Source organism: Nerophis lumbriciformis, linkage group LG19 (assembly GCF_033978685.3).
Source record: "Nerophis lumbriciformis linkage group LG19, RoL_Nlum_v2.1, whole genome shotgun sequence".
NCBI lineage: Eukaryota > Metazoa > Chordata > Actinopteri > Syngnathiformes > Syngnathidae > Nerophis > Nerophis lumbriciformis.
In genome coordinates, this window is record NC_084566.2 from 18,076,691 (window position 1) to 18,092,055 (window position 15,365).

Here is a 15,365-nt window from a genome sequence, read left to right on the forward strand (position 1 = left end):
CACTCATTCACACAAAAGGGTTGTTCCTTTCTGTTATTAATATTCTGGTTCCTACATAATATATATATATCTATATATATCAATACAGTCTGCAAGGGATACAGTCCGTAAGCATACATGATTGTGCGTGCTGCTGGTCCACTAATAGTACTAACCTTTAACAGTTAATTTGACTCATTTTCATGAATTACTAGTTTTTATGTAACTGTTTTTATATTGTTTTACTTTCTTTTTTATTCAAGAAAATGTTTTTAATGTATTTATTTTATTTTATTTTATTATTATTTTTAAAAAGTACCTTATCTTCACCATACCTGGTTGTCCAAATTAGGCATAATAATGTGTTAATTCCACGACTGTATATATCAGTATCGGTTGATATCGGTATCGGTAATTAAGAGTTGGACAATATCGGAATATCGGATATCGGCAAAAAAGCCATTATCGGACATCCCTACTACTGTAGTATTAATATTTTTTGTTCATTTAGCCATGTTTTGCTTGAAAATGCTTACCGTATTTTTCGGACTATAAGGCGCACTTAAAATCATTTCATTTTCTCAAACATCGACAGTGCGCCTTATAACCCAGAGCGCCTAATGTACGGAATTATTCTGGTTGTGCTTACCGACCTCGAAGCAATTTTATTTGGTACATGGTGTAGTGATAAGTGTGACCAGTAGATGGTAGTCTCACATAAGAGACACGTGTAGACTGCAATATGATGGCAGTCACACATAAGAGATACGTGTAGACTGCAATATGACGCCAGTAAACAACACCAAAACTTTAAATGTTCCATTGAAAATAAAGAACATTACATACGGCACTCAGAAATCTGTCAAAATGTTTTAGTACGACTTTGAAGCCGCACCGCTTGATGGATTGTCGGCCTATCACGGCTACCGTAGTCAGATATACAAGTATTACTATGGTGTGTGTACAAGGACCGCAAAATGGCACCCGTTAGAAGACATATTATCTGGCGTTTTGTTTCACAACATTATCAAATACATGCACCTGGGGATAAGTTGATTGGCAACACTAAATGGTCCCTAGTGTGTGAATGTGAGTGTGAATGTTGTCTGTCTATCTGTGTTGGCCCTGCGATGAGGTGACTACGTGTCTAGGGTGTACTCCGCCTTCCGCCTGAATGCAACTGAGATAGGCTCCAGCACCCCCCGCAACCCCGAAAGGGACAAGCGGTAGAAAATGGATGGATGGATGGATGCAAAACCAACTTTTCTTACCGTCTGGTACCTGCTGATGTGTATTTGAGATCTGCATAAGCCCTGAAAATTTCCGGTGCACCTTTTGTATGAAAAAAGACCTGAATAGACCCGCTCATCGACAGTGCGCCTTATAATCCGGTGCGCCCTATGGTCCAGAAAATTCCGTAATTTAGGCCAAAACGTATATAGGATGTGCTAATATGTGAATATTTGAAGCGTGATGTGGCGAGGGACGACTGTATATCAAAGATTTTTAACTAGTGAGTCGCAGCTCTTTGATTGTCATGTAACAACGCTCTTGCTAACCGCTAGTGTAAGTAAGCAGCAAGTGCCACACTCGTCGACGCCGTAAGAGCTGTGCTGGACCATGAGTCGACAGCCTGTGGCTTTTAGAACATTGGCTAGAATTGCTCGAGTTTACTCTTGCAGTAATTAGTGGGCACTTATTTGGGGTCACTGGTTCGAGCCTGGCAAATGTAGGGCTGCACTGCAAAGGATAACCATTGTCACACTAGCGCGCCGTGGTGTGCCGTCATGGCCAGCAAGGCCTTCTCTGCTGGCCTAACAACCAGAAATCATGATCATAATTAAAGATAAAAGTAATTTTTAATTTACTTTCCCTAAATATTTAAAAGTATTCATATTCTCTTCATGTCATATTATGCTCCTTCCAGTGCTTTTGTTTTTAGGTTATAGAGTTTTTATCCAATCAGAATTCAGCTAGCTTATGTTGCCATGCTGTACCAAATCTGCCCGGGGCCTTCAGAATCAACAATGCGGGCGTCCGTGCACTGGAAGTGAACGGGCACATTCAGTTGATAGATAATTGCAATAGCCAATCAGATCACAAGTTGTTGTCAGTAAGGCCTTCTAGCTGGCCTCACGTTGAACGTGACATTTACGCGTCCTGTGATTGGATACTCACCGGGATCGTTAGCAGATTAATTTGAGAACACACACAGTTGATAGACAGTTGCGATAACCAATCAGATCACAAGTTGTTGACAGTAGCCAATCTAGGCAGCCTGATGTTAACGAGACTGTGATTGGATACTCACTTGTCATTCCAAAGTGAGAATCCAATCACAAGTTGCAATTTAGCAGTAAGCAGGAAGTGTTGACCCACAAAGAAAGAGAACAAAACGTTGATTAGGTGGCAGATATATATTTGCAAGGTCATTTTCAAGAAGGATATTTAAAGAGAAACTACATCTTGTGAGACGATGTCGGCGATGAAATAGGGAAATGCCTGCCATTTCCACTCGAATCAGCCGACGATGAGTGGTACCACTGGCTTATACGGCGCGGAATGGGAGCTACAAATTGTGAGTTCAAATATTTTATTTCTTTATTTTTTTTCACATTTAATGTTTTTTTGCAATTTTAATTTTGACACTACCACATAAGATATGTTTTAATTGCTAATGCAGGTTTATTGATTTTTAAATGCGCCAGAAAATAACCCGTTTTGTACACTGTTGGTGGTGATTCAATACTCAGTAGTGTGTAAATGTGTTTCTGTATAGTATTTCTCCAGCAATAGTCATGTGATGACACAAATTATGGTATTTTGAGAGGTAATCATTGAAGGCCTAGGTGGGAAACGCACGGCCCGCCACTGCTAGCGCGTGTATGTGATTTTCTTGTAAATTAGCATTGAGCTAGCGTATTTACTTAAATGCATTTTGGTGACAAATAATTGTGTATATTCTGTAAGTTATAATTGATTTCTGTGACACTTTTTGTTCAAATCATTTCTGAGTTATCGTTCCTGAAGTGTTTATGACGCTTGCTTTGTGGAAATGTGGATTTCAGAAGTGTGTGATAATGATGATAGAGAAATTATTTTATTTTTCACTGCAAAATAACAAAATGAACAATCAAGGCCGTTTTCAAGGCTTTGACTTGTCTCCATTCAATGGTGTTACATTATTTTTGGACATTTAAAAGTGCAGGTAACAAAAAGTGCCTTATGAAAAACGACATCCATTGCTGGCACCCTGTTATTTTGCACCACGTCAATTTCAAGCTTCTCTATCTTTTCATTAATGATTAGATATTTCAAAAGTTTCTGCTATTTTATTACCTGACACCTTTTATGTTAGCTACTTCTCTTTGTTTTTAATGTCTATTTTCTATTTTCTGCTGGATTTACTCTCTATTTTATGCTGCAGCTGTCACATATACTGTAATATTGTACATGGCAATGGTTATATAGTGTACATATGATATAGACATAATATAATACAATATATATGAATATATTATATACTGTACATATAATGTGTAAATATTACCTATATATGTTATATTTTATATTGCTATATTTAGTGTATTTATACCTGCATTGTCCTTTCCATCCTTACACTTTCCATCATTGTAACTGAGCTACTGTGTGGAACAATTTCCCTTGTGGATCATTAAAGTTTGTCTAAGTCTAAATCTATTTTGGGGGCTGCTTGTCTTAAATTTGAGACGTTTTTAACGACCTACTGCGAAAAAGTGCTTGTCAAAGTTCGTTTATATATGATATATATATGACACACATATATATATATATATATATATATATATATATATATATATATATATATATATATATATATTTTTTTTTTTTTTTACACTGTTGTGAGGGAAGGTGGTGTAAAAACACCAGCCTGTGGGCGTACGATATCTTACTAAAGTAGAGCAGAGGCGAGCTACCTGAGAGAGAGATGTGACCATGATTAGATGCGACTGATCTGAGCAATGACCTCTATTCAAGCAGCCTGTCTCAGTTGTCCGACAAGGACAGACCCTTCTTCTGGCTGGTCCATTGTCTCCAAGTGTGTGTGTGTGTGTGTGTGTGTGTGTGTGTGTGTGTGTGTGTGTGTGTGTGTGTGTGTGTGTGTGTGTGTGTTGTGTGTATGCCAGGGATATTTGCTCTGCTGAACGTGTTCTATTGCAGGTGTTGTGTTGTTTGTGCAGCGACCTCATCTGTCAGAATATTTTGTGCATTGTTTTATGATCAGACAAGAAAGTGGCACCACTTAAGCCTTCATACTTAGTGACAATAATATCTGTGAATTCACCAGATTAGCTGGGTCAGGTCATTCCCTTAATCAAACAAGCATTTTTATGGAAATATGCGCATAGACCAGTGGTTCTTTACCTGGGTTCGATCGAACCCTAGGGGTTCGGTGAGTCGGGCTCAGGGGTTCGGCGGAGGTCAAGACACACCCGACTCATCGTGTAAATAAAAACTTCTCCCTATCGGCGTATTACGGATACGGCAAAAGCAGAAGTCAGACTGATTTGCAGGTGTGTAATTTGTTGTGAGTTTATGCACTGTGTTGGTTTTTTTCTTTGAACAAGGTGATGTTCATGCACGGTTCATTTTGTGCACCAGTAAAAAACACCTGGTAACACTTTAGTATGGGGAACATATTCACCATTAATTAGTTACTTATTAACATGCAAATTAGTAACATATTGGCTCTTAACTAGTCATCATTAAGTACTTATTAATACCTTATTCGGCATGGACTTATTATAACCCTAACCCTCTAACCCTGGCCCGAACCCTCTAACCCTAACTCTAACCAAATAACTCTAAATTAAGTCTTTGTTTCTTAGAATATGTTCCCCTAGTTTCCAAATAACTCTAAATTAAGTCTTTGTTACCTAGAATATGTTCCCCATTCTAAAGTGTTACCAAAAACTTAGAACTTTGTCTTGAATTTGAAAAAAAAACATTTTATTTTTCACTAAAGAAGGGTTCGGTGAATGCGCATATGAAACTGGTGGGGTTCGGTACCTCCAACAAGGTTAAGAACCACTGGCATAGACAATATGGACAAAAATCTCGTGACACAGACCTTAATCAAAGTTGTCGTGAACTAGAGTTGGGTTAGACACCTTCATTTTGACTTAAAGGACCCATCCATCCATCCATCCATCCATTTTCTACCACTTATCCCTTTCGGGGTCGCGGGGGGTGCTGGCGCAAAGGACCCATCGCATCCAAATGACCAACATTTCAGTGACAAGTTGTCTTTATGTACAAAACCCAAAACCAGTGAAGTTGGCACGTTGCGTAAATGGTAAATAAAAACAGAATACAATGATTTGCAAATCCTTTTCAACTTATATTCAATTGAATACACTGCAAAGACAAGATATTTAAGGTTAAACATTTTTTTTGCAAATAATCATTAACTTGGAATTTAATGGCAGCAACACATTGCAAAAAAGTTGGCACAGTGTTCACCACTGTGTTACATGGCCTTTCCTTTTAACAACACTCAGTAAACGTTTGGGAACTGAGGAGACCAATTTCTGAAGCTTTTCAGGTGGAATTCTTTCCCGTTCTTGCTTGATGTACAGCTTAAAGTGTTCAACAGTCCGGGGTCTCCGTTGTCGTATTTTACGCTTCATAATGCGCCACACATTTTAAATATGAAATAAGGACCGGATGTTGCCATCATTATTGATGAAAAGTTGTCCTATCTAGTGCAACAAGTTAAAAAAAATAAGGATTATCAGATGAATTATGATATACTATCATCCTTTCTGTCGGCATGCACTTTAAACTTGTCTGGGTTGATAAATAGGCGTGTCCCGAAAAAACAAGTATCGAATCAAATCGGCTTGCACCTAAAATGTAATGTAATGTTATACAAATGTAAATATCAGCAGTCTCTGAGAGTGTACTTGTGCAAAGCTGGACAACCAGTTGACATCTAAATGTCACACATGGTTGTTTTTTTCTTGTACTTTAGTGAAGTCATTTTCAAAAGTAAAACATGGTAGGCCATAGGCTACCAGGACCTAGCAGCTACACAACAGCTACGCACAAAGTAGCACACAAGCTAGACGTGAATTGAACAATTGCACAGTCTGAAACACCACATTTGTCAATATAAACAAGTATAAGAAATTTTTGTTGCATATTACTTACACATACAAAGTCTCCAGGGCAAAGGGGTATCTATCCAGTACCAAACGTGTCCGCATCATTTAACTTACTGCATCATGACTCAAACTTAATTTAGGAATTCATTAATGGTGTTTAGGTGTTGCTTAAAAAACAAATTACTACTCCACTTCAATTTAATGACAACATAAGTCTGTCATAAGGTTAGTGTTTTTCATGCCTGCCAGTGTTCTCTGAGCAATTTCTTTTGATCAAGCTTTATTTTAACATTCCACAATACAAAATAATACAAATATGTACTATTATTCATATACAATGTTGGCGTTGTTTACTTGAGTCATATTGCAGTCTACACGTATCTCTTGTGTGTGACTGCCATCATGGTGCAGTCTACACGTATCTCTTATGTTTGACTGCCATCTACTGGTCACACTTATCATTTCACCATGTACCAAATAAAATTGCTTTGAAGTCGATGAGCAAAACCAAAATGATGCCGTTCATTAGGCGCACTGGGTTATAAGGCGCACTGTCGAGTTTTGAGGGGGGAAAAAAGATTTTAAGTGCGCCTTATAGTCTGGAAAATACAGTAGTTCAAGACATACTATAGTTAAATAACGTAAATAAGAAAGGATAACATTTTTTATTTTATTAGTCCCTAATTTAATACATTTTGGGGGATAAACCACGGGCTGGGCAGCACGGTGGAGCAGGGGTTAGTACGTGTGCCTCACAATACAAAGGTCCTGGGTTCGATCCTGGCCTCGGGATCTTTCTGTGTGGAGTCTACATGTTCTCCCCGTGACTACTCGGGTTCTCTCCGGGTACACCGGCCTCCTTCCACCTCCAAAGACATGCACCTGGGGATAGGTTGACTGGCAACACTAAATTGGCCCTAGTGTGTGAATGTGAGTGTGAATGTTGTCTGTCTATCTGTGTTGGCCCTGCGATGAGGTGGCAACTTGTCCAGGGTGTACCCCGCCTTCCGCCCATGTGCAGCTGGGATAGGCTCCAGTACCCCTGCAACCCCAAAAGGGACAAGCAGTAGGAAATAGATGGATGTAAACCACGGGCCAATAAAAATACATACTGGGCACAGAAATGGCTCCCAGACCACCCTTTGGACACTCACGCTGTAGTTCAAGCGTTCCTATCAATAATGACATGCTTCTCCACAGGTGTACTTTCCCATAAGTGACAGCTTGATCCGTCTGTTTGCCCTTGTGTCCAGTGATCTGATTCAAGCAGGATGGATAGATTGCGCCGCAGGTGAACGTGTCTCTAAATCAAAGCCTCGCCACAACCCGTTTGTTTTTATGGGCTCCATTTAAAACCATCACCAGCCTGGCCAAAAACTGATTTGTGGTCTGGACACGTTGTATTTTTAGACTCCTGCTTCAGGAGGCTTGAGGGCACCTCAGCTGTTGCGTCTGTTGTTAGGTAAGACGAGCAAAATTTGACTGTGGAAGTTTGTGTTTCCCTCCAGTGTGTGTGTGGGAACGACATCTTTGCGGAGGCTGGACTACTGTACGTTTGTGCACTTTGATGAGTAACCAGAGCTGCAGCTTTTGGGACGAGGGCAGCCCACGCGTACGACTCTGCACTCTTTGTGTGGTGCTGAAACCATGCACCGGCTCCTTTTTGTCTTGCACACATCTCCCATCTTCCAGTGGAGTGTGAGATAAAAACACAATCTATCAGAAGGAACTTGTACATGGACCCACTGAGCGTGTCTGCACGTACAGTGTGGGCAACCTGCCATGCAGCAGGTGCCTTGACTGTAGGGCAGCGTGGCTTCTCATGCGATGAGTTCTGTCCCACATCCCTGGGGGGAGGCGAGCTGTCTCCCATCGTGACCCGAATCCCTCTCTGCCGCTGTCCTAGTCCCCATTCAGGCTATTTCCGTCTGTCAACTGATGTCATGTGACACAAACAAGCTAGAATGCCATTAAAGCACAGACCGACTTGAGTTTGCTTATTTGTTTGTTAGTTTTGATTGATTGATTGAGACTTTTATTAGTAGGTTGCACAGTGAAGTACATATTCCGTACAATTGACCACTAAATGGTAACACCCGAATAAGTTTTTCAACTTGTTTAAGTTGGGGTCCACTTAAATTGATTCATGATACAGATATATACTATCATATATACCAGTGGTTCTCAACCTTTTTTCAGTGATGTACCCCCTGTGAACATTTTTTTAATTCAAGTACCCCTTAATCAGAGCAAAGCATTTTTGTTTGAAAAAAAGACATAAAGAAGTAAAATACAGCACTATGTCATCAGTTTCTGATTTTTTAAATTGTATAGTAGTGCAAAATATTGATCATTTGTAGTGGTCTTTCTTGAACTATTTGGAAAAAAGGATAGAAATAACTAAAAACTTGTTGAAAAATAAACAAGTGATTCAATTATAAATAAAGATTTCTACACATAGAAGTAATCATCAACTTAAAGTGCCCTCTTTGGGGATTGTAATAGAGATCCATCTGGATTGATGAACTTAACTCTAAACATTTCTTCAAAAAAAAAGAAATCTTTAACATCAATATTTATGGAACAACACAAAAAATCTAGCTGTCAACACTGAATATTGCATTGTTGCATTGTAATGAATGGAATAGCCTACTTGATTTGATGTTCAGTTTATGAACTTACATTCATATTTTGTTGAAGTATTATTCAATACATATATTTATAAAGGATTTTTTAATTGTTGCTATTTTTAGAATATTTAAAAAAAATCTCACGTACCCCTTGGCATACCTTCAAGTACCCCCAGGGGTACGCGTACCCCCATTTGAGAACCACTGATATATAGCAGGCTATTGTTAGCTTCATGGACACCATGGACAGTTCCTTTAACGCCATAGTGACCTAGCCATCAAGTTCTATGAAATGCAGGCCTGGGCAATTATTTTAACTCGGGAGCCAAATTTAGAGGAAAAAATTTGTCTGGGGGCCGGTATATCACATTTTTAGGAACACTAATATAAAACCTAACAATATTGTGTGATTGAATGCTAAAAACATTATGACAGAAATTGAATTTTACAGTTTTTAACTGAATTGGACACCCAGAATGTACATGAAAATAAAGAATGTGGGATTTACAATATTAACTATGAACGATAAAACACTGAATATTGACAACATATGAACGTCACACCCCTATCGATCAGCATATTTTACAATCAAGCGAAACGCAACGAAAATGCAACAGACACAGCGAAATATGAACGCGAAGGGTAAAAAAAAACCCACCTGCTATCTGATATAGAGTCGTGGTCAAAAGTTTACATACACTTGTCATGGCTGTCTTGAGTTTCCAATAATTTCTACAACTCTTATTTTTTTTGTGATAGAGTGATGGGAGCACATACTTGTTGGTCACAAAAACATTCATGACGTTTGGTTCTTTTATGAATTTATTATGGGTCTACTGAAAATATGACCAAATCTGCTGGGTCAAAAGTAAACATACAGCAATCGTAATATTTGGTTACATGTCCCTTGGCAAGTTTCACTGCAATAAGGCGCTTTTGGTAGCCATCCACAAGCTTCTGGTTGAATTTTTGACCACTCCTCTTGACAAAATAGGTACAGTTCAGCTAAATTTGTTGGTTTTCTGACATCAATCAATCAATCAATCAATCAATCAATCAATCAATCAATATATGTTTATTTATATAGCCCTAAATCACAAGTGTCTCAAAAAGCTGCACAAGCCACAACGACATCCTCGGTACAGAGCCCACATAAGGGCAAGGAAAAACTCACCCCAGTGGGACGTCGATGTGAATGACTATGAGAAACCTTGGAGAGGACCGCATATGTGGGTAACCCCCCCACCCCCTCTAGGGGAGACCGAATGCAATGGATGTCGAATGGGTCTGACATAATATTGTGAGAGTCCAGTCCATAGTGGATCCAACATAATAGTAAGAGTCCAGTCCATAGTGGGGCCAGCAGGACACCGTCCCGAGCAGAGACGAGTCAGCAGCGCAGAGATGCTCCCAACCGATGACATGGATTTGTTTCTTCAGCATTGTCCACACGTTCAAGTCAGGACCTTGGGAAGGCCATTCTAAAACCTTCATTCTAGCCTGATTTAGCCATGCCTTTACCACTTTTGATGTGTGTTTGGGGTCATTGTCTTGTTGGAAGACACAACTGCGCCCAAGATCCAACCTCCAGGCTGATGATTTTAGGTTGTCCTGAAGAATTTGGAGGTAATCCTCCTTTTTCATTGTCCCATTTAATCTATGTAAAGCACCAGTTCCATTGGCAGCAAAACAGTACAACACAGCATAATGCTATCACCATGCTTGATGGTAGGCTTGGTGTTCCTGGGATTAAAGGCCTCACCTTTTCTCCTCCAAACATATTGCTAGGTATTTTGGCCAAACATCTCAATTTTTGTTTCATCTGACCACAGAACTTAACTCCAGAAGGTCGTATCTTTGTCCATGTGATGTCAGATTGTATCTGATATATCACTAAGCTTTAGAACTTTGTTGACACCCGCATTTCAGGCTGGCTGCTCTGGAAACACTCTGTGGAAACGCTCCCCACCCACACTGCTTGGTACCTCGTCTGAGCTGCTGTGACTTAAATTACCATAGTAACTAGTATATCATGCAAAAGCGCAGATTCCAACCATTGAAATACTTTGTATAGTTCAAGACTTACGGTCATTTGAAAATATCACTGCACATCATACAAAACCCCGTTTCCATATGAGTTGGGAAATTGTGTTATGATGTAAATATGAACGGAATACAATGATTTGCAAATCATTTTCAACCTATATTCAATTGAATATGCTACAAAGACAACATATTTGATGTTCAAACTGATAAACTTTTTTTTTTTTGCAAATAATCATTAACTTTAGAATTTGATGCCAGCAACACGTGACAAAGAAGTTGGGAAAGGTGGCAATAAATACTGATCAAGTTGAGGAATGCTCATCAAACACTTATTTGGAACATCCCACAGGTGAACAGGCAAATTGGGAACAGGTGGGTGCCATGATTGGGTATAAAAGTAGATTCCATGAAATGCTCAGTCATTCACAAACAAGGATGGGGCGAGGGTCACCACTTTGTCAACAAATGTGTGAGCAAATTGTTGAACAGTTTAAGAAAAAACTTTTTTAACCAGTTATTGCAAGGAATTTAGGGATTTCACCATCTACGGTCCGTAATATCATCAAAGGGTTCAAAGAATCTGGAGAAATCACTGCACGTAAGCAGCTAGGCCCTTGACCTTCGATCCCTCAGGCTGTTCTGCATCAACAAGCGACATCAGTGTGTAAAGGATATCACCACATGGGCTCAGGAACACTTCAGAAACCCACTGTCAGTAACTACAGTTGGTCGCTACATCTATAAGTGCAAGTTAAAACTCTCCTATGCAAGGCGAAAACCGTTTATCAACAACACCCAGAAAAGCCGTCGGCTTTGCTGGGCCTGAGCTCATCTAAGTAACGCCGTTAGTTTCGGCGGTAACTAGTAATCTAACGCGTTACTTTGTATATTCAGTAACTCGGTTACCGTTACTACATGATGCGTTACTGCGTTATTTTACGTTACTTATTATGTAGTATCGGCTAGAAAAAGAAGATCTGAGTGTGTTTTATTGGAACGCTGCGGTGGAAAAGAAAAGACGTGCTTTGTGTGGGTGGGGGCGCTCCCAGACCGTAGTTGAGGAGCGCAGGGGAGACGTTCCTCCAGGGCCTATGTACTTCGGGGCTAACAACCTTCACTTTATCAGGAAGTGGGTCTTTACAGCGATGACGAGGCCGGCGGTTTGTAGCAACTTTGTGACTTTATTGCACGTAGTCATCCACCAAGCTAGAGCACCTGCACGCACTCACTGTTGCCACTCGCTCACCTCTCTCGCCCACTCACTCACTGTCGTCACTCACCTCACATGCTGTCATATCTTAAAGGGCCACACACACACACATACGCTACTCTCACAACTAACAAGACATCATGGTTAAGCCAGAAGTCGAGTTTCTTAAAATGGAGACATTCTCAATACTTTTCTTTTGTCGAGCACAAAGAAAATAACATTTTAGTTAATGTAAGTTGTGTCTTGGATCAAAGATCCTATCTACTTAAAGGTATAGTTAAAGTGGCATTATGTTGCAACTATTTAAAATAGTTTTGTCAATTTGTTCTGGCCTGAAATAAATTACAAAGTAACGCGTTAGTCCCAACACTGGTAGTGATATACTTGAATGGCCATTGGCAGCTTCATTTTTTCCCCACTTTCTCATACTCCAAAACATCAAGTTTTGGAACATTTTGGAAATGTTTCCAATCATCGCATCCTTTGCAAACCAACTAATGACATCAAACCATGTTTATTAGTAGCTATAGCGCTGACGCTATTATTATGGGCCTGCTGCAATGCTAGCAAGCAGCCCATATTTCTAATGCTCATACTTCAAACTTTATTATTATCCTTGTTCCGCACGTTTCTATTACGTCTCCGAGACGAACCGGCCAACGAAACCCCACATATGTTATACCGTCGGAAAGGTCTCGTTTGCGACAATGGGGGGAATTTAAATTGGGAACATTTCGTGTTACCATGGGGACGCTATTCACGAATAAACAAAAAAATTGGCCCAATAGAATGGGTACGCACCTTTATAATGCCGAATATTTCCTGCAGAATGCTCCAAAAAGACAAGATTACCTCCTCTTGTAGCTCAGCCATTCTTTCACACACTTGTCTGCTTTAACCCTGGCTAAAAAATGTTTACGTCCAATGTTTGGTTTTGGCTGAATGGCCGTCGGAAGGAGGCGAGCGCCATCGGCCTTCCTCCATTAAAGCGGATGGCCTTCATTCTAATTTACTAGAGCATGGAAGCCCTGAAAATGCGATTTTCTTTCGGTGAACAACCTGTCCTCGCGGTCACATCTTTTATGCCATTGTCATGTTTCGGTGAAAACATTGACACACATGTCCTCTCTCAGAAAATGTCATTTTTATGGAGCTCATGTGTCCCATTTGGCTTCAGGTGGCCCTCAAAGCCAAGAAAGTCAGCTAAATCTCTCATTGACTCCGGTGTGACATGTCATTTTTATTCCAAACATTTCTCTTCTCTCATTATGACTTAAAGTTTTTTTTACCCCTGAAATATAGATCTAGCAAATGTGTTAGTAGCACATTTGCAGCCTCTCAGAGGACTTGCCGGTCTACGAATGAAGTGAATTCCGGGCTTTGGCAGTGTCCGCAGACAAGAGAGACAAAATGAGTCCAGCGATGCTTCTTTTAGCTGACCTATCTCTCAGTCACATGGCGTAACGCAACGGTCGAAATATCGCTATGACCACGCGTCGTCATTTTTCAACATTCACCATGTAATCGCTTCTTTTATAGTGTTGTCACTCACTCAAAGGGCACTTATACCTGGTAAGTACGCTATTAGAATGCATAGAAATGCTGTGCTCCTCTCACATGCTCCCTTGTTGACATCAATATGGTGAGGTCTTTGCACATTTCATTATTCCACAGACGAGGATTTACAAAAGCAAATTAACACGGGATGTATAAAGCCTCTATACAAACATCCCACATAATGAGGTTATTTTCTACATCTCGCCACTGATTACAATTTGGATCTTTGAGGTGCTTTTTCTTCTTTGCCTTGCTTCTTCTTCATATGTTTCTCGTTTCCATTCGCATGGAAATGCCACATGGAGAGCAAAATTGGTCCCCAGCTAGAGATAAAAAAGGACATCATTATATGGATTGTCACTGGGGTGGTATACGCAAAGGTACTACTTTATTACCCTTGACACGTTTACAGCTTGTTGACACATGCATGTACATTTTAGGTCCTGGAAACTCAAAAGTGAATACACGCCTACATTTTTAAAACAATTTTTATTATATATTGTCATTGAACAAAATTATATATATACCGTATTTTTCGGAGTATAAGTCGCACTGGAGTATAAGTCGCACCTGAGGAAAATGCATAATAAAGAAGGAAAAAAACATATATAAGTCGCATTGGAGTATAAGTCGCATTTTTGGGGGAAATTTATTTGATAAAACCCAACACCAAGAATAGACATTTGAAAGGCAATTTAAAATAAATAAAGAATAGTGAACAACAGGCTGAATAAGTGTATGTTATATGACGCATAAATAACCAACTGAGAACGTGCCTGGTATGTTAACGTAACATATTATGGTAAGAGTCATTCAAATAACTATAACATATAGAACATGCTATACGTTTACCAAACAATTTGTCACTCCTAATTGCTAAATCCCATGAAATCTTATACGTCTAGTCTCTTACGTGAATGAGCTAAATAATATTATTTGATATTTTACGGTAATGCGTTAATAATTTCACACATAAGTCGCTCCCGTGTATAAGTCGCACCCCCGGCCAAACTATAAAAAAAACTGTGACTTATAGTCCGAAAAATACGGTATATATATATATATATATATATATATATATATATATATATATATATATATATGTATACACTCCAAGGGTGTGAATATCGACATCAATTACCTTTGATTGTCCATGTCGTCTGGTTTTCCTCTGGTCAACTGCTCTTGCATAGGATCAAGGATTGATGCCTTGCCCTGCAGTGATGATGTCATTATGTTGTGTAAACTGATCCAATTCCCCTGGGATGTTTTCCAAAACACAGATATTCCCCAGATTGGTGATATCTTGTTGTCTGGCATTGAGCTGTTCTCCCTGAACTTATTCAAATCAGTGTTATTTAATTGCGACAGTCGGCACAATGCATCTATCTCCATTTTAATGTTGTCCACAACACTGCTGTTGTTCCAATGCTTGTTGGCTTGCTGTTTGGCATTCAACTGTTGGCGCAATGTTGCATTCTCCTCTTTCAAATCCTCTATCACCTGTTTTAAAGCTGTGATATCTTCACTGAAAATCTTAATTTCTTCTCTGAACTTTCTAAATTCCATCATATCATTACGATATTCTTTTCTCTCTCTGATAATCTGTTCTTGGAGATTTGCGACATCTTTTTATACTGATGTGTAGTTCTGGTCTTGTTATCCTCGTCCGGACAGAAGGGTGACACGGCAGTGCGGCTGGATCAAAAGGGACGTCGGAGACGCTTTCCTGAACAAAAAGTTGCTTTATTACAAGCGGGCGTCATTATACAGGACTGCAGTACCTGGAGGACATTA

The 15,365-nt window shown here is 39.6% G+C and overlaps 1 protein-coding gene across 3 annotated transcripts in view; it reads left to right on the top strand.

The window, feature by feature from the left end:
• The window catches only part of clcn2a (chloride channel, voltage-sensitive 2a), a 157,402-nt gene that overhangs the window by 83,972 nt on the left and 58,065 nt on the right, over nt 1-15,365 (top strand). The window lies entirely within an intron of this gene.